Source organism: Microtus oregoni, unplaced genomic scaffold (assembly GCF_018167655.1).
Source record: "Microtus oregoni isolate MIOR12 unplaced genomic scaffold, Mior012 000070F_ref0000104, whole genome shotgun sequence".
NCBI classification, from domain to species: domain Eukaryota; kingdom Metazoa; phylum Chordata; class Mammalia; order Rodentia; family Cricetidae; genus Microtus; species Microtus oregoni.
The window spans coordinates 1,752,656-1,772,617 of NW_024543977.1; the positions used below are offsets into that span (position 1 = coordinate 1,752,656).

Consider the following 19,962-nt stretch of genomic DNA (forward strand, 5'->3'; position numbering starts at 1 on the left):
AATGCTGCTATGATTTTAGGTGTGGAGCAAGCTGGGAAGGAGCACCCGACTTCTGCTCACTTCGCCATGGGACCTCTTTATGAATGCACTTCTGTTTCCATTTTCTCCTCTTGCCTTACAACTACTGGCAACGATCACCCAAAAAGAATCAACTTTTCCCAATATATTGGGTATGCACAAAACTACAAATAAATAAGATTTAAAAATATCATCTCGAATGATATTTTAAATGTCTTCTCTTTAACTCTCATTTCTGTGGTAACGTCCTATAAATAAGGCATCGCTGAGCATGTTGACACACATATTTGTAGGCAGTCAACCAGAAAACGTTAGTATTTGCTTGTGCTCTGCCTTGCAGTTCATGGCTCATTACGGAGTTTGGGTTGGCTCCAATCTGGCTGATTTCATAGAAACGGCTGAGGTCTGGTGGCAGTTAGACACCTGGTCATTCTCTGAGGTAAATCTTGCTGAGCAGGAAGCTGAAGTGTGGCAGTAGATTCCAAGACGCAATTCTGACCTTCTAGTTGGAGAATGTGGAAAATAAGACCTTCTTTCTTTAGCTAATAATATTAAAAATGAAAGGATCTTTATTGAGCTTGTTGGACATTTTCCAAAAGAAGATGAGCTTTTAATAACAGAAATGTATCTTTTCATTTAACACAGATCTGTACTTCCACAGGGTCTGAGCACAGCCCTGCGGTGAAATCTCCTTATTTGTACATGCTAGAGTGCAAAGGAAAGCTCTGCTGCTTATATGGAGAGAAAATAAATGAGATTCCTCTCCACCTTCCATATGTTTAATGGGAGGATTGTCTTAGCTTCTAATTTTAAACTGAGTATGAAGTCAGAGAGCTGGTACGATTCATATCCGATTTATCTCAGTAGCCTGCAATCTCTCCGCAAGAATCCACTATCAACTATCGAGGTGGCTAAACTACCCTCAACTCATGGGGCAGTTTGCCTGTTTCTTTTCACTTAACAAACAGCATTGGTAACTGTCTCAGACTCCACCCAGAGAAGCACTGTGGCATCATTAACAAAAAGGTGCACACTGGGAACTGGAGAGATTGTCCAGTGGTTACGAATATTTACTGCTCTTTCAGAGGATTTGAGTTCAGACCCCAGCATCCAAATCAGGTAGCTCACAACCACCTGTGACTCCAGCTCCAGGGGATCCGATGTTTTCTTTTGGCCCTGCAGACACCTGAGTCATATGACATCCATCTGTACTCATATAGCATATCTGTATATGCAGACACATGCATATACATAATTAAAATTCAATCTTTTTAGAAAGGTATATACCATACATTCTATTACCTTAGTCAAATATTTAAGAAAAATGTTCAATCCTATTAACTTGAGATAGCAAGTGTAGTGACCAGAACAATTAATATTGAAAATAAACATCTTTCTCCCATCCTACAATGCATGGCTATGAGGAGAGTGGCAGAGGGCACTTGGGGACAGCTGTAGATTCTGGCAAAGAACCGACCACTTCACAGCAATATGATGACATGTGTCTGGGCTAAGTGCTGTTTACAATAGAAAGGGATATCGGGACTGCAAGCTCACAAAGGGCACTGTAATTGTGTTCAAGGTAAGGGCACAGGTATCCCAACGAAGAATGAAGGGACCAGAGGGACCACAGCTAAATGAAATGTGCCCAGGATCTTCATTCAAACTTGATCGAGCCCAGAGTCGTTCCTCTCTAGAGAGAGATGTTAGCATAAGGCTTAGTGTTGTCTAAATGTGCCAGTGAGGAATTGCACACAAAAGAAATTCTGGGAACATTTTTCCCTTTCAGCTCTTCCTATTTTTTGAGATTCTTTGTAGAGAAACTCCAGCTGAGTGTGTTCTCTTCTGTGCCCTTTTCCTTTGCTCTGCCATCTTATTGGTTGCCCGCAGAATGCTTTTCAATGGAGGTAAAAAGCACATGACATGAAAATTACCGTTTTAAGTATTTAAAGTTCATGCTTTCGTGGTTTTAATAATGTTCACATTGTGTCATGTGTGTATGTGGTGTGTGTGTGTATGTGTATATGGGGGGACACATACGTGCTTATGCTGGGCTAGAGATTGACGTCAGTATCTCCCCTTCTATTACTGTCTGTCCTATTTTAAGACAAAGTCTCTCATTGAGCCCAGGGTTCACCATTTTGGCTAGTCTGGCCGAAAGCCCCAGATCTGCCTGTGTCTGCTCCCATCACTGACGCTCCAGGTGTGAGCCACCACACCTAGGTTTCTACTTGGGGTCTGAGGCTCTGAATTCAGATCCTCCTGCTTGTACAGTAAGCACTTTACCAGCTGAACCATCTCCCCAGCCTTGAAACACTGCAACACGGGAGCTCTGTGTCTATTTAATCATAGCCCTGTCCCCAAACCTGTCAATCAACATTTAATTTTCCATGAACTCTGTGTTTGACTACTTCAGGCAATTCATGTAAGAAAAATAATTAGGTATTGGATTTTGTATGTGTAACTGTTTCTTTCTCTTAGAGCAGTGCCCTTAAGTCTCATCCGCTTCGTGGAACATATCAAATTCGTTCCCTTTGAAGGCACAATAACTCTCCACTGTATGTTGTATTAGTTACTTTTGCATTGCTGTGACAAAATGTGTGACAGAAATAAGTAAAGGAAGGATTTATTTTTTCTCAGAGTTTAAGTGGGTTGAGTCCATAGTCTCTTGGCCCCATGTGCTTGGACAGAGCATCGTGGTTGGGGGTGCCTATGGTGGAAACCCCTTCACTTCGTGATTGATCTGGAAGCAGGCCACAGTGGGAGGGGCCAGGGATAGCTCTCCACCGGCAACCCACTTCCTCCAGTGATGCCCAACTTCTTAGTCTTTCCACAACCACTCAAAATAGGGCAACAGTTGGGGACCTAGCATTCAAAATATGAGCTCTTGGGGGCATTTCAGACACAAGCCACAGCTGATGGATATTTTGCTTACTGATCATTATGAGCATTTGGACACTGTCTTTGTCCACTAGACAACGAACTTCCAGACTATGAATAACTACAGAGTTGGCTCACTGAGGCTGAGGGCTCCTAGCGGGAGTGTAAAAATTGCTTTTGAAGTACATTGCAGTGATTGATGGCAAGCCCTCCACCTCACTTCAGTTTAGACAGGTGCAGCAGCCATGAAGGAAGCCAAAGGACTAAGGTGGCAGTGACCCCCTGAGGGAAGGATGCCCCTTATCCTAATCCCCAGCCATGGGCTTGTTTCCTTAAGCATAGGGTGCGATTGCCCTCACTAGCCCTGCTTAAGGCCTTTGCTCGAAAACACTCAGAGGTTGGAAAATAGGGATGAAGGAGCCATTTAAACGCCCGACATCCCTTTCTCCTGCTGTACTTCCAGCCTACAGTACATTTCTCAGGGTCAAGGAGGGTTGGGGGGCCATAAAACCTTGGCGCTTTTGTTTTACATATGCTGGCTCTGCCCATGCTTAGCTGTGGGTGTGGAGATAAGCATTTAACTGGGATTTTGCCATGGGGGGAGGGACTCATAATGCTTACATCACCAGTTTAACTTTTTAAATTATTTTATTTTCATACTTAGGGATTGCTCTGTTGGCCCTAGAGAATAGAATGAGAAAATATACTAAGATAAAGCTCAGAGTCATAATTAAAACAATACACACACATTAGAAAACTGGGCACTTTCCTTGTCAGGCTTAGTTTTGTATATTTATTTTTCGAGACACGGTTTCTCTGTGTAACAGTCCTGGCTGTCCTGAAACTCACTTTGTAGACCAGACCAGGCTGTCCACGAACTCACAGGGATCCGCCTGCCTCTGCTGGAATTAAAGGCGTGCACCACCACAGCCCAGCTGTGTTTGTTTTTGTTTTGTTTTGTTTTGTTTTTAAGAAATGCTTTGGGAAGTTCTTTTCCAGCTTTAGTGAAGTAAATAATTGGTAAGTGAAAGCTTATCCCAGTACATTCTGGGTGTAAAACATGAGATTTGATATGTAAATATCAAATCAACATGCGAATATGTGAAATGGTTGCCACAGCCAAGTTATTAGCAAACCCTTCACTTTCGCCATGATCATGCTTTGAGTTTCGACCTGAATAAACACGATGGCATCCACATCCAAACGCCATTGAAAACCATTTCTTTCTTTCTTTCAGGAAACTGTTGAAATTTACTGAAAAGTATTGCTGGCCTGGGGAACTTATAAGGACTACCAGGAAACTTGCTTCTGAAATACAAAGCACTCTAGTTTATTTCAGTATGCACACAATAGACTCAACCTGTTTTACAGCTGTGCATTCGATGATGAAATTTTAGTTGATGGTTAACTATAAATAAATATAAGAGCATCAGTGTAAGCCGGGCGGTGGTGGCGCACGCCTTTAATCCCAGCACTCTGGAGGCAGAGGCAGGTGGATCTCTGTGAGTTCGAGGCCAGCCTGGTCTACAAGATCTAGTTCCAGGACAGGAACCAAAAGCTATGGAGAAACCCTGTCTCGAAAATCCAAAAAAAAAAAAAAAAAGAACATCAATGTAAGCCTAGCATATGATTAATTAGGAAATGAAGGATATAATTCCATTAAAGCTTGCTTGACTTCTGTGTTCTTTTAGGAGCAATCCCAATGTGAAACCAGATACATACATATAGCTAGGTGTCCACAGTCATGATTGGGAGATGTAGGCAGTTTTAACTAAGCGTGCCTAGCATAGTGTAGCAAGTGGGCCCCATTCATTGTTATATAGCTACAGCAGACATTATGTTCCTTTTACCTTATCTCAGGTTTAATAAATCTTTTTAGGTTTTAGTTTGTTTGTTTGATTTTGGGTTTTCTGTGGGATGTTAGAAGATACACTGTACACATTAGGAAATCATGTCTCCTGAAATCCCTTAGGTAATGGAAACCAGAAATCCAAGTTCAGAGTGGATCTCAAGAAGAAGCAATTTTCACGCTCATTCTCCAAGTGGTGATTTCAGGAAAAAGTCCTGCTGGCTAGGGGCATAAATGTGGGGTCCCACCAAAGAGTGGCTGGTGCTCTCTCTGAGCTTGTCACCAGTCCTGTAGTGTAGACCTGTGCATTCTGAAAGAGCTGAAATCTCTCAGTTGCTGCATTGATTGTAATACATGCATTGCAGCCTAGTGTTCCTGTTAACATATGACCTTTATCATTTGGAGGAAAACTTATGAAGGCCAGATGTAGCCAGCATGAAATAAAAACTCCGCCCCCAGCTGTCATCCCCTCCTAGCCTGTGTTCTCTGGGAAGACATTTGAGTGGAGGTGGAGGAATGAGCTGAGTGCTCACCATGTGCCACACCCTCATTTATTCCATGCCTTCCAGACAGCAGCTTCGGGTAAACTACATGCCAGCCTCCCATTGTGCAGATAAGAAGATCTCCAGGCTCAGGCAGGCTAAGGTATTTGGCAGATCGTACTTTTACAACTGTGTTTCCCTTTGCAAAATACCTGTGCCAGGCCTCCTTCTCAAAGAGGAAAGAGGTCTTAGCGTGTACACAGTTATGGTGGAGGTCTGCTGGACACTGGGATGTGTGTGTGCCAACAACAAATAACCAGCAAGGAAAGCCAAACACATGCCGGTGTCCACAAAGAGAACATCGTAGAGCATCAAGGGGCAGAGTGCCTTCTCTTCCTGGAAGGCCTGTCTCCTAAGTGGAAGTGGCTGGTATGTTCATGGACAGCCCTGGTCTTCACAAAAGATACTCATACTCTAAGGAAATGATCTTTACTCAAAATGCCTAGAGCTCAAAGGGCAGAAAGAAGAAAGGAGAAAGGCTTGGGGTATGAATAGAATATCCGGTCCAGAGGGAACGCAGAGGTTAAAGCAGGCATGGTGTGTGGCTATTCTTCACCCCTGGGAAAGGTGCTTAAAATTGCTTGTTTTATTCTCTGCACCCTAAATAATTTTTTTTTTAAAGAAAGAAAAGATGATACTTTTTGAAGTTAGTACTCAGAACCTCCCAAACTAAAAATAATGTGTTTCTATGGTCCAAATGACCTGGCTGCCGAGCACTGACAAGAGCAGCAAAGGATGGGAACCATCTGTGTCACGTAGTTCCATGAGTGGCCAGAGTGGGAGGAGTGGGAAGAATGGGGTGGTTCACACTGAGCAAACCAAGAGGGTTTTACTATAAGATAGCTTTTAGTGCCCTCTCCCCGCTTAGACAATATTATAGGAGCTCTATCTTTTTCTGTTTGAGTCTTTAAAAAACTCTTGTGTTGCTTGCCTTTTCGGGGTGGGGGAAGGGAAATGTGTCTTCATGATTAGTTCAAAGTACTTAAACCGTAAAAGTAATTGTATAAAGCTATCCCTTTAGAGACGACATCCCTGGAAGGACACACAAGCTTCCTTATGTGTCGGTAGTTGGCTTTGAAATAGAACGTATTTTCCCTGTAGTTCAGAACCTTGGGGTTCTTCCTGCTAGCATGAGATTAAGTGACAGAACCGAAGACATTTGCTTTAAACAGACTGGCCCAATGATCCTCTTCTTGCCTGTAGGAGGTGTCTGCAAAACAGGTGGGCTGAGAAGTGAAGTGGGGGTAGGGGAGAAAACAGGTCACATCTTGATCACACAGGTTCTCTTCATGGTTGGTCATACCTAATGGGTCACTGCATCTTCACACTCAGTTTTGGGGAGAGTGACTATGTGATTTATAAATTGACTTTTAGCATCTAACATTCTAGAAAATTCCCATCAGCTTTCCTACCCCCCGCACCCCCCCCCCCCACACACCCACTCCCAAGTGTATTTTCTTCCTTGCTCTGGGCTTTTTTTAATTTCCAGAGAAACTGCTGGTCTTTGTGACCCTTTCCAGCCAGTCCAAAGTGGGCATGCAGGCGTGTCTACACTGACCTCCACAGTGAGTGTGCGGTGGTGTGTGGAGGGTAGCCAGTCTGATCCTCCTATTCTCTGTAGAGTCAGGAAGTTCACATCTTGGGGAAGTGGAGCTAGAGATCCAGGGAGAGCAGAGGTCTGCCCTCCCTCTGGGGCTGAGGAAAACTCAGGGGAATGAAGTTGTTGCATTTTGTCAGTTATTTCTCAGCCTCATTGTACCCCAAAACCGTAAACCATTTCTCTTTCCCTCCTATACCTTCCAGAACCCTGCTTGCTTGTTGCTCCAAGCCCGGCGGACATGCCTATAGAATAACCGTGTTCAGATACCTTTCCCTCTAGGTCTGTTCTCTTCTGTTTGCAGTTTCAGTGATCCTGTGATTTTTGATGTTCACAAAATTCCACGGTAAAGGTTTTCTGTAATTTTTTTCCCTTCTCCTGAAAGCGTTCTTGGTAATCTTCCTAAACTTTTTTTAGTGTCTCTTGATCGCCCTGCACAGTATCCTACACATCGCTGGTAAGCTGTGGCTACTGAGGGACGAGGTTTTCAGCCTTCTGCTCTTGGTATTTGCAAGCAATTAGCAAAGTGTGTTTAGAGTTGAGCTGTTATAGAGGCTCATTCCACTGCAATGCCCTGTAATTAGAAAGCTAAGGTCTCAACTTCTTCAAGAATCCAGTCTTGATTAAAAAGGATTGAACCCTGTATTGTAAGTGACTGGAGTTCACATAGCTAGCAGAATACACTAATTCCCACACTGTGATTTCAATGTCAAAATTTTATAGTTGTTTTGTTGTTGTTTCATGCTCAGATTATCATTCTAAAATATAGTGTTGAAAATGACTTGTGGACTAGGAAGCTCACTCAGTTGGTAGAGTGCTAATGTCAGCGGGCTGGCCGGTGGTGGCACATACCTTTAATCCTAGCACTTAGGGTAGGCAGGTAGGGCAGAGAAAGGCAGATCTCCATGAGTTCAAGGCCAGCCTGCTCTACAGGGTGAATTCTAGGGCAAGCTCCAAAGCTACAGAGAAACCCTGTCTCAAAAAATACAAGACATCAGTTCCATCCCCAGAACTCGTATTTTAAAAAGCAGGGCAAGGTGGTGCCCATTTGGAATCCCAGAACTGGAGAGATAGAATTAGACTCACCTTAGACATCCCTAGGGCTTGATGGCTAGCCAGTCTAGACAGATTGATGGGCTGGAGGCCAATGAGAGACCCTGCCTCAAAGAGAAGTGTGAGGCTCTTAAGAAATGATTCTTTAGATTGATTTTCTGTCCCAGCCCCCACACCACCACATGCAAGAATCCATATAAACACAACACACACACATGCACACACACACACACACACACACATGCACACACGAGTGCACTCACCTACCCGCACATGTACACACCCAAACATTCAAAAAATAGCTTGTGGGCTAGAGATGTAGTTCAGTGTAGACCGCCTGCCTACCATGTACAGAGCCCTGGCTTCCGTGCAAAATGGCAATAGCAGTTTAGAACTCTGGCCTCTGTTGTGTGCTGTTTATAAGAGGAATGGTGCTTGGTGGTCCGAACTAGAAGTTTGCAGCCCATGTGTTGGTAGAAGAAACCATCGCTCTTCCTGCATTGCTATTAGCAGTGATATGGAACTCTCTAGAATCACAGTTTTAGAGGAAGGCATTTTTTTTCCTTACCCAAATTTAATAGATTTCACAGAACTACCTTTCTCTAGAATCATTTAGCTGGCTCTGATGTTTAGTAAGCCAGAATTTAGAAAGGTAGGCTGAGTCCAGCATGGAGTTCTCTAGGTCTCAGGAGATGCAGGCTAGCAAAGGTGAGCAGGATGGGTGGGCTGAGTCCAGGAAACACGGGATCGGGGAGCAGTGGCATAGGCAGGTGATATCAGGGGATGATGTGGCTGCCAGCATCTGCCACTATGATTGTCACTGGTTTATCATCTTGATAAAGTTTAGCTTCTGTAATAAGTAGACTTAAATGATAGAAATAAATCTTTTCATTGTTCAAGTAAAATAAACCCAAGGCCAAAGTGTCAACATCTTGTGGATTTACAGGGAACTTTCTTCTTCCTGTATCCATGAGCATCAGGGGTTGGTCTCTCCTGTTGTTTTTATTAGGGCACGAACCCTGTCATAGAAACTCCGTCCATATAAACTAGTCACTTGTGAAAGGTTCCACCTTCAAATACCATCACATTGGAGACCAGGGGTTCAACCCAGGAATTTAAGAAACATTTAGACATTGAGTATTAACTCAGGAACTGGGGCCAGGTACAATGGTGAGCTGTGGGGCTGTAGAGACAGTCATCCTCTCGGGAACTCTTTCTGTGCGTGTCCTTCTACAGAGCCGCACTAGTGTTCCATGTAAGAGCTTTACAGTAAAGAGGTTTCACACAGTTGATGTCCCTTGTGGCTCTTGCTGACCCCGTGAAGACAGGACAGTGGTTTTCGTTGCCAGTTTACAAAGTGAGCCCCGGTGCTTTAATGCCCCAGTGTAAAATCCATTGTTGGATGGAATAACTTGTTCAAAGTGAGAAACTAATGAACGCTGAGCCTGGGCTGAGGGCTCATGTCCTGTGTTCAGGCTTGTCTTAAATTATTACTGTGATAGAACACCATGACCGAAAACATCATGGGAAGGAAAAGGTTCTTCTTACAACTGTCTGGTCACACTCTATCATGGAGGTAAATCAAGGCAGGAACTAGCACAGAAGTTGAAAAGATGCTGCTTACTGCATTTCCGCATGGCTTGCTCAGCTTGCTTTCCTGTACAACCCAGGACTTCTGCCCAGGAACCACACAGTCCACTGTGAGCTGGGTTCCTCCACATCAATCACAAATCAAGACACTACCCCACAGCCCTGCCTACAGGTCAGTCTTCTGGGGGTATTTTCTCAATTAAGACTCCCTCTTCTCTGGTATGTCTAGGTTTGTGTTGAGTTGGCCAAGCCGACCAGCACAAGAGTCTTCCTGGTTACAGGACATGGAGTTTTATCAAGAACAGATCCAACTCAGGCCTTCTCCTCTGAGGATGACTTTGTGATGTGCGATTCCTGGAACACCCGGGAACTCCCATTTTGGGAGGCAACTAATACTGCAAAGCTAAAATTCCCTTAAGATTTCATCCATCTCTTCATCTGAATACAGCTCTGGAGCCAGAACCAAGCTTGAGTCACAGGAAGCCCGGGTTTCTGATCCTTATCCTGGGGGTCTATGGATTGTTGTGCCCTTGCTTGTCCCTCAGTCCCATGTGTACAACTGCCATCCAATGAGAGCTTGCACAGCAGACCCAGGTGAAGCTCAGATTTCCTGCTGGTACCCGTGTCTGAGGTCCTAACATTTCCATACAGTCTGCTGAGGATCTGTGAGGTTCTGGAGTTTGGATCTGTTTTCCAAGAGAAGAAAGGAGATATCAGAATCCAGGTATTAGCCCACCTCTCCTCCCTATTAAAAGGCCACCTTAAGCAGGCCTTCAGTGTGAGAGGCAGTTCCTGAAGCAAAGCCTTCTGGGATAATAGCCCCAGCTGGTGCAAGCTCTTGTCATCTCTTCTACAGTGCTTACATCCTCAGAAATAGCAGCTATTGAACCAAAGCTGGAATGTACTCCAAAGCCCTTGAAATAATGAAAGGGGTTTGGAAGCTCTTCCCACTTCCTGCCCCCTTCAGGGGCTCTGAGTCTTTTTATTTAAGTTTCATGTTCTGTGGGAGGAGGTTTTGGTGAAAATTGAAAAGGAGCCCTGCCAAGCAGAAATTCCATCACATGGAATTTCCCTCCTTTTGAGAAGGTACAAGAGCACCCAAGACTGGCAGACTGGCAGAGGCGGGGAAGAGACAGATCAGAGCACTCTTGGAATATTGATGGTGAGGTTCATGTAGTGTTGGGCTAGGCCCAGGTCTCTGGATCTTGTAGGCCTGCTCGGGCTGTGGGAACTGTTGCCCAGGAGACACATCTGAAATTCCAAGAGCTGCTAGGTAGCCTGTTATCAAGAAGTAGGCCTCTAAATCAAGCAAGCCACATGTCATAGGGTTTTATTGCTGTGAAGAGACACCATGACCACAACTCTTATAAAGGAAAACATGTCACCGGGGCTGGCTTCCAGTTCAGAGGTTTAATCTATTAGCGTCATGGCAGGAAACATGAAGGCTTGCAGGCAAACATGGTGCTGGAAAGGTAGCTGAGAGTTCTACATCTGGATCTTCAGGCAGCCAGAAAAAGCTGGGAGCCACTAATCCTGGTTTAAGCTTCTGAGACCTCAAAGCCCACCCACTAGTGACACACCTCTTCCAGCAAAGTCACACCTACTCCAACAAGGCCACTCCTCCTAATAGTGTTACTCCTTATGAATCTATGGGGGCCTTTTTGTTGTGGTTTGATTGGTTTTGTTTTTTCGAGATGGGGTTTCTCTGTGTAACAGCCCTGGGTGTCCTGAAATTTGCTTTGTAGACCAGGCTGGCCTTGAACTCACAGAGATCCATCCACCTGTCTCTAGGAGTGCTGGGATTATAGGTGTGCGCCACTATTTCGGGGGTAGGGGGGAGGAGGTTATTCAAAGCACCACACTACATTAACCACAAGTCCTAAGGCCTGCTACCTCCTTCCAGCTTTGCATTCATTCATTCTGTAAGTGACAAGGAAGTGCTGAAGATGCCTCTGCTTTGTGATGCTCACAGTGTAGACAGTGGGAAGTTGGGGAGGAGACGGGGAAGCAAGCACACAAACACATTTATTGTATCCCTAGTCATCTCTGTGTCACTGGAACAAAATGTCCCAGACAAGCTACTCTATGGAGAGAAAAGATTGAAATTGTTCGGTTTGGAGGGTCAAGGGAATGGTGCCTATATCAGCTGAGTGCTGGAGTAGGCCCAAAGCAGGTGATGGGAGCCAGTGTTGACAGAAGTGGTCACATCTGAGTCTGTCCATAGACAGAAAGAGCCAAGCCAGAAACAGGCCTCCATAGCAGTCTCCATGAGAAAACCGCCCATGTATCCCATGAGAACTCCCTTCCAGAGGTCTCCCTTTTGGAAGTACCTTCCTAATGTCACCCTGATCTCCCAGGAGGTGCCACCTCCCACAGGTTCCACCGTCTCCCATGGTACCATCCTAATGACCAAGTTTTCAATCACAATGGATCCTCCACTGACTGTCCACACCCAAACCACAGCTTCTATGTGTGACAGGTAATGTTTGAGCTGGGCACCCAGAGGCTACAACCATGTGAGGCATTCCTTTGGGTACGGTTCTAGGAATATCTGTCTCCTTTGCAGAAATGACCTGAGCAGCGTCCTCCCAGACACAGTAAACACTGGACAGGAACATTTCCACTTCTTCCAGCTTCTCTTCCTCCGCTGTGAGTGGGGAATGCGGGGACTTAGGAAAGAGTTCCTCTGACGGTGCACTGGTTGATCCTCATACTGTCGTCTTTCCTTGGCATGAGAATCTCAGCTGTTTCAGTTCTTTCCTAAATATAGTCTGATTCTTCTAGATTGAGAGAGTGGATATTGGGAATCAGAATGGGAAGTGAGTGGCGGGTGAACAGTACAATTCTGAGCCACTTCTATAGCACTGCCTGCCCATCAGAACAAAGTGGCTGTGTGTGTGTGTGTGTGTGTGTGTGTGTGTGTGTGTGTGTGTGTTGGACATCACAAAAACTGGCCTGGCTCTAGGCTATGCTCTGTATATTTACTTTGCGGTACAATAACTTTTTCCCCTCCAACCTACAGCAATTAATAGAAATCATTGTATTACCCTTCAAATCCACTGCATGGGAAGCCAGCGATGTATTATAAACTAAGGTGTCGTTTTAGGACAACGTTTTCCTAGGACAACACGACACACACACAAACACACACCTGCACCTCCTCTAAAGGAAACCCATGCAGACCAAAGTCACAGCTGAACCAAAGTCCATCCAACCTGGTGAATCCCTGAGTTTGTATTGGGGTTACTGACAGGGGTGAGGGAGGGGCTACTTACGGGAACAGAGATGACTTAAAATCTGTATCCCAGAAAGTCCTCCCTGGCACGGATGAGGACTCAAGAAAGCTGAATCTCTGAGGCTCTCTGCCCAACTTGTAGATAGCAGGTCAGGTCCAAGAGCTCTCAGAGATGCTTGCTCCTCTAAAGCTCAGGAGGGGCCTTCCAGAATCTTCCAGGCTCCACCTTTGCCAGAGTGTGACCTTTTATTTACCCAATGAGTCTCGAGTTCAGAGGAGACTGCCATGCAGATGATGTATATGGGATTCATTTGTTTTGAAAACAGCCAAGCGGGCTCCCTACTTTGACTCCTGGTTTGGAGGTCCTGGCCACGTCTTCCTGTAGGTGTCAGTCAGGGTTCTACTGAGCCTCACGTGCTGTGCTTCGGGGTTTTCATAAGTGATGTGATCTCATGTCATATAACACACTGTAACATAAATACATCCCTGTGTCTTCTGGTGAGAAAACTGCACACGAAAGACACCCCATGCAGTGCACACAGTACTTAAACTTAAGTAGTGCTGGAGCTGAGGCCTGAGCTGATTCGCTCCTGCCTCTTTCTGGAGACGGTAGTTGCAGCACACTTCATGGTCACTGTAGGATTACTTCACTCTTAGGTTCCTCGGGAAAGGAGAAATTCTCAGGACAGCAGTTTCTAAGGACTTCTGCTCTATGCCCTTCTTCATTTTGTTGGGTGCTGCCCCCACTTGCCCTTTAGAGATAAACAACAATTTTGACGTTAATTATAAATATTAGCCTGACTTATTGAATGTCATGGAGGAAATGATTTTGTTCCACTCTCACTGTTTTAAACATTTAAGGTGATTTTATTATATGATTGGATTCTTCCATGGAGTAATTTTTCTTTAACATCAAAGAACCTGAATTGGCTTTGATGACCTGTTACAGATGGTCTGTGTGTCTTCAGGGTAGACTGGTTTCTGAAGTGATTTCCCCAGCATCTGCTTGTGTTGTGCTCTTTGGTTTGCGTCACCGTGACAAAACCGCGTCATCCTTGGCAGATCTGCTAAATGGATGAGACGCGTAGTCATCCTCGCTCCGTCCTGTCACAGCTGACTGCTGTGTCCCCACGGATTGGCCAGACACAGCCAGAGTGGGGGTGAGCAGGAGACTCTGAAGCATATTAAGAAGGACAAAGTTTGACGCAGAGCCACCAGTGGCAAGGGTGTCCTGTTTCCTCTAGTGCCCGGGGTGTCAGCTGCGTCCTTCCATCAGGCTGGATGCTGCTGAAGGTGCCAAGCTCAGGGCACCCCCTCGTGGTGTAATGGTCCTTGTTCCACAAGAGAAGCCAGCAGGCAGCTTAGAGGTCATGAAAAGGCTGCACAGTTAGCTGTGTTCTTCCTGTTTTCCCCACCTTCAAAGCTCCCAAACAAATGAACCCTCATATTCTCTTTCTATTAAAGGAGAGTATTTCTATTCTCTTTTCTATTAATATCATATTCAATGCTAAGGAATTTGGGGGGGTAGAAACAAATCAGAAAAACAAGCACAATAATTTGATGCCAGTCCCATGAAATTTAAAATTAATGTATTTTTAAATCACAGGCATAACTGTGTAATCTATAAAGGATAAAGTTAAGAGTTAGTATAGTCCCACAACCCATAGGATATCCCTGTTAACATGTGCCCTCTGCTCTTCTTTGATAGGCAGAGAGATTCAGAACTGAAAGAAGTTGTCTTTTTTTCTGGCATGGTTTTTTCTGCTCAATTATATGTGCAAACTTCTTGTTTTGTCTAGAAACACAGCTTTGCTGTGTAGACTGAGCTTCCTTGAACCTGTGATCCTCCTGCATCAGCTCATGGGTGTATGTTGCCATTTCCAGCTGTGTGTGATTGCCTTTGTTGGCGTCTGTTTTCGTTGGCCCGAGCATGAGAACCCCCATGTTCACAGGACACTGTACAGACTCCCTTAGGTTATGGTTATTTCCTTACAGTTTACCAATGAAAACAGTATTGCTGGATTTTAAGACTTCTAATATTCATCATCTGTCATTAAATCATGTGTCAACAACATAATTTGAATTATCTATTTTTATTATGTGTGTATGCATATTTCACCTGCTTAAATCTGTCACCACAAGTCTGCATGACTGATGTGGCTGCAAGACCACATCAGTCATGCAGATACCCTGGAACTGGAGGTACTGACAGTTGTTGCCATGTAGGTGTTGGAAGAGCAATTAGTCCTCTTAACTCCTGAGTCATCTCTCCAGACTGTTGGCAATACATTATTTAAAGATTTGTTTTTATTTTATAGCCATACATTTGTGTGTGTGGCTGCCATTTGTATGTGATTACATGCAGAGACCAGGGAGGGCACGAGATACCCTGGAGCTGGGGTCACAGGAGGGAGGATTGAGGGTGGAGTCTTATATGCCTCGGCCACTTCTAACCCTTTCAGTACCCACCACTGTCTATGTGCTCCCAGTTTGCATATGAGGAAAGTTAAGTTGGGAGAAAATTAAACAGCTATTCTGTGTCTTCAAAGCCAGGGAGACATTTAGAAAGGCAATGAAAGCAGCATTCTCCATCTCTGAAAGTTTAACTAGTTGGGAAGCAGTAGTAAAAATTTCCACTGTAAACTCAAGAACAAGTATGTGAGCCACAAGAGAGGGGAAGAGAGAACCTGATTCTATGATCTATGCTCGGTAAGACAAACGACTCCACAAGGCTCTGGCCAATGGGGATGGTGTTCATGGAGCACTCAACACAGCCGGGTCTTCCCTGGATCATAACAGGTTTTTTATGCATGCATTTTATTCAACCACAGTTTGCTAGGTGGCTCCCAAGTCATATATCAGAAAAATCTTTAACTTCTGAAGAAAATCAAGAACTTAACCTTTAAGTTAAATGTTAACCTTTGAGTTCTAACCATCTGCCATTTCTCACTGCTACCCCTAGACACCTGTGTGTTGCTTCTGCTGCACACTGTAGGGTACTTAGACTTGCTATTGAAAACTCAGAGATGGGAAGAGCTAAAAAAGAAGATTCCCTATCACCCATCACTTGTGCTATGGGCAGCATTCTGTTTTGTTCATTTCTGGAAAAAGATCTCAGGAATCTGACTCCTTCAGTACAACAGAAACACCCATTGACTGTTTTTGCGATTTCATTCTGATAGCTGTTCAATTTTTTGTTAGTAATGTTTGAAAAAGAATTATACTCCTGATTAATTTTACAGCATCATTGTTTTGCCACTCCATTTATTTCCTTGAAGTGTTGAATGGATCTTTGATAATCAAGAAGTTTAATCAAACTAGCATCTTTTGAGGCCACCAAGATGGCTCAGTGGGCCAGGGTGCTTGCCACAGAGTGGGATGACTTGAATTTTAGTTCAGGAACCCACATGATGGAAGTGGAGAACTGACTCCTATAAGTTGTCCTCTGACCTTCACACTCAGCTATGCATGTGTGTGCCCTTTATTTACCCCAGTAAATAAATAAAATTGTATTTTCAAAATAGTTTCCTTGCCACTTCTCTCAATGTTTGGAAACTAGTTTATTTTCCAGTTAGAGCCATGCATCAGCTCCTAAGTGCTACTTTGGCTTTGAATGGCATGAAGGAGTGGCCTGATTCAGTCTCTGGTTTTTGTTTTTTTTTTCTTGTTGCGGTTAAATTTTTTCCCACCCAGATGGAACCCACTGGGAGATAGAGTTCTCTGTGAGTTTCCTTTGTAATCTCAAAAACCCTCCATAGTGAGGAGCTAATGGTTGTTTGAGGCAAGGTCTCATTAGGCCTTAAGAACGTGTCCCCAACTTGAGAACCTCCAGTGGTAGGATTGCAGGATGGACCGCCACGTCCAGCTGCTGGCTCCAAGTTCTTTCTCTTTTGGATCCATAGACTTTCCAGAAAGGCCTTCCTGCCTTCTAGTACCCTAGGGTCTTCCCCAGTCTACTGGGGAACTTTGATAGTTTCTATGTTTTCTTGGCTCTGCTCACTCCTCAAAGCCAAGCTGAGAATGAACGAAGCTGGAGAGTGAGGTCGGCTCCAGAATGTGGAGCCCCCACCGCACACACGCGTGCGCGCGCACACACACACACACACACACACACGCTTGCACACACACGCGTGCACACACACACACACACCCTACCAGCCTCACGATGACGCTTATCTTGACAGCTGCTTTGTCGATATCACTTGCCCCCGACTATTTCTTTCATGTTGTAGGTGCCCCTGATGTTGGGGACTCCTTGGCCTTGGTCTCCCTCCCATTGAGGCTGAAGTCTCCTGTCTATTGCAAGCTATGGCACCCCGTCATCTTGGAAGAGAAAGTGCAATTTTATGTAGCCTTTGCCTGCATCTGACTCCAGAGGCTCTTCAGACCTGCCATCCTGTTTCCACCTCACATGTTTATTTACCTCACCCCTCTAGGGCTTTCTTATTTGTGGCCTGCCTCAAGGTGTTTCTTGCCTAGTTGATGAAGCCTGTAAACTCTGCAGCAGAGATTCAGGGAGCCTACAGCACAGCAGCCTTCTTAGTTCTGGGAAGAGTATATTCACTGTAAAGGGGGCTTTTATGAACTCAGACTAGCAGGTTCTTCAAATGGTGTCGCTATTTGTTCCTGTGAAGGCCCCCAAGTGTTCTTTTACAGGTTGAAACCCCTCAGAGCATTCTGGGTAGAATATTTTAGCACCATTATTATCAGGAGATTTGTCTCAGCTTTTAAGCATAACCTTTATATTCTAAGGCCCCTTTTCTTCTTATGACCTATAGTTAATGTGTGTGGTCCTAAATAACATAGAAACACTTAGACATAAATGTATATAGTGATGCACATATTGTATGTCTAGAGGTAACTTGGATCATATAGATTGTGTAAACTTATTACAATGTTATGTGTTTAGTTTTGTTTGCTTTTGCTTTTGTTTTTTGTTTCTCTGTATATCCCTGGCTGTCCCAGAACTCTCTTTGTAGGCCAGGCTGGCCTCCAGAGATCTGACTGTCTCTGTCTCGCGAGTGCTAGGATTAAAGGCGTGCACCACCTCCTGGCTGTGTGTAATCAGCACACTCAATCTTAGACAAAGTGAATTTCTAAAAAGCTATTTATTTCTCTGATTTTAATCTTTGTATAGCTCAACCTAGCTTTGAACTCATGATCCTTCAGCCTCAGGCTTGCAAATGCTGGGATTATAGGTGTTCGTCACCACACCAGATTACAATTGATTTTAGAGGTCCTGTATGCTGGTAGTCTACATGGATATATCTGAATTGATGGCCAGTCCTATACACCAGAAGAACATGTCATTGGGTGACGTGAGGTACAAAAAATGATCATTCTTGTTTTTGGAATATGCAGATTTCCTGTTTCAAAACACACAAAATGTTTTCTACCTTAGATCATTTATAAAGATTTGTTTTCTTTGTGTGTGGTGTGTGTACTCGCGCGTGTGCGCGTGTGCGTGCGTGCATGGTTTGAGGGTAGGTGCACATGAGAATGCAGGTACCCATGGAGTCCAGAAGAGGACACTGAAGCTGACTGGCTAGCATTACAGGAGGTTGTGATCTGTACTGGGAATTGAACTCAGGTCCTCTGCAAGAGCAACACTCATTCTTACTGCTGAGCTATCCTTCCAACCCCTCTAGTTCAGGTTTTTAAAAAACGGAGGAGTCCAAAAGTAGATCAGTAGTATCAAAGAGAATTAAGTGCTGGCACACAAAGTCCTGCTTGATGGCCGCTGGGTTCAAGTATCAGCACTCCAGTTCTGGATTAGATGCTGGTCATCTATTCCTGCCTGCATTCATAGTGGCCGTAGCATCCTGGGTGGCAGGGTACAGACAGAGGACACTGCACACAGAACTGTGTTATAAAGACACCCCAGAGGCTATGGACCCCGGGGCCAGTGTTAATCTTCATGGTAGCTTCCATGCTGCCCACTAGCCTGCACTCTGATTCAACAAGGTGTCCCATTGGTTGGGTTGGCTCTGTCAAGTCCTCCATACCCCGTGACTGTGGGTCAGTGTGACACATTCTCAGGTAACATGAGGTGAGGTCAATCACACCTGTGTCAGGAGATCTGAGGAGACCTCTGGTAGTTAGGACTTGCTTTCAACGTTGTTTTGACAAATAAATGGCTGGATTTGCCACTTCTTTCCCTCGGGAGGGATAACTTTGCTCCACTATTATTATTAAGAAGCGTATGAAGGATTAGCTGGTCTCTTTGGGCAGCCTACCCCCTTTCTCCTCCTGTTTCACTGTTTCTCTTTCTCCTGGTCACAGGCTTTGCAGTGTATGCTGGCGTCTCTGCAGGCAGAACTTGACATTCAAAGGTACTTGATGAAAATCGAGTCGTCCCAGCGAGTTAGTACTCTGCCTTCCCTTTCTGTGCACTGAGCTGCCCCCTCATTTGTGCCCTTTCCACGCAACAGCTTGTGGTGCCCTGATTGCCGTGGCCGACTAAACCAGATTGCCTGTATTTTCCCATTTACCTCACTGATCCACAACTACCACGACCAAGTGCCTGCAGCATTGGGAAACATGCGCATTGTTTGCAGTGCTAGGAACGGGTATAGTCAGAATGAGCATTAACTGCATGCTTGCCTCAAAATAATGTATTTTTCATAAGTTGGTTTGTGGTTTTGTAGAATGAGTAGTGGTACAGAAGGCTGGAGTCTTTGCATGGTTGTTGAATGACGATCTTCCCCAGTGAGACCCCTCACCCCCAGCTGACAGACAAGACAGAGTCCTCTTGGAAGTAAACCAGAGTCTTCCACTCCTGAAGTTCTGGATTCACATGAGTGACTTGATTCAGATTGAGTACCTCATTAATGGGTCTGGGTCACTTGACTGGCCCACATTTCCATAGAGCGATAATGGGAACACGGGTGCTGTTCTAGAACTTCCTGAGTCCATGTGCTGTTCTAAATGCTGTCCCCCAAAAGGGAAGGTGTGCTGGAATTCCCCGTTTTGCAAATATGGAAATCGAGGCACAGAGAGATTAGATAACTTTATGTGAGGCCACGCTGCTAGTTAGTGGCAAGGCTGCGGCTTGCCTCCAGGATGTCTAACCCCAGCCATCAGTCCTTGACTTATTACTGTTGCCTTTACACTTCAAGGCCCTCCACTTCAGACTGTCTTAGTTTGGATCGTTCAGGCTTCCAGAGATGGGAACATCCCCGGTCATCTGGCTCAGTGT

General features: G+C 44.8%; 1 protein-coding gene across 16 annotated transcripts in view; it reads left to right on the forward strand.

The window, feature by feature from the left end:
- Kiaa1217 (KIAA1217 ortholog) overlaps window positions 1–19,962 on the forward strand; it is an 818,936-nt gene that overhangs the window by 637,422 nt on the left and 161,552 nt on the right. The gene's annotated exons all lie outside the window — the stretch shown is intronic.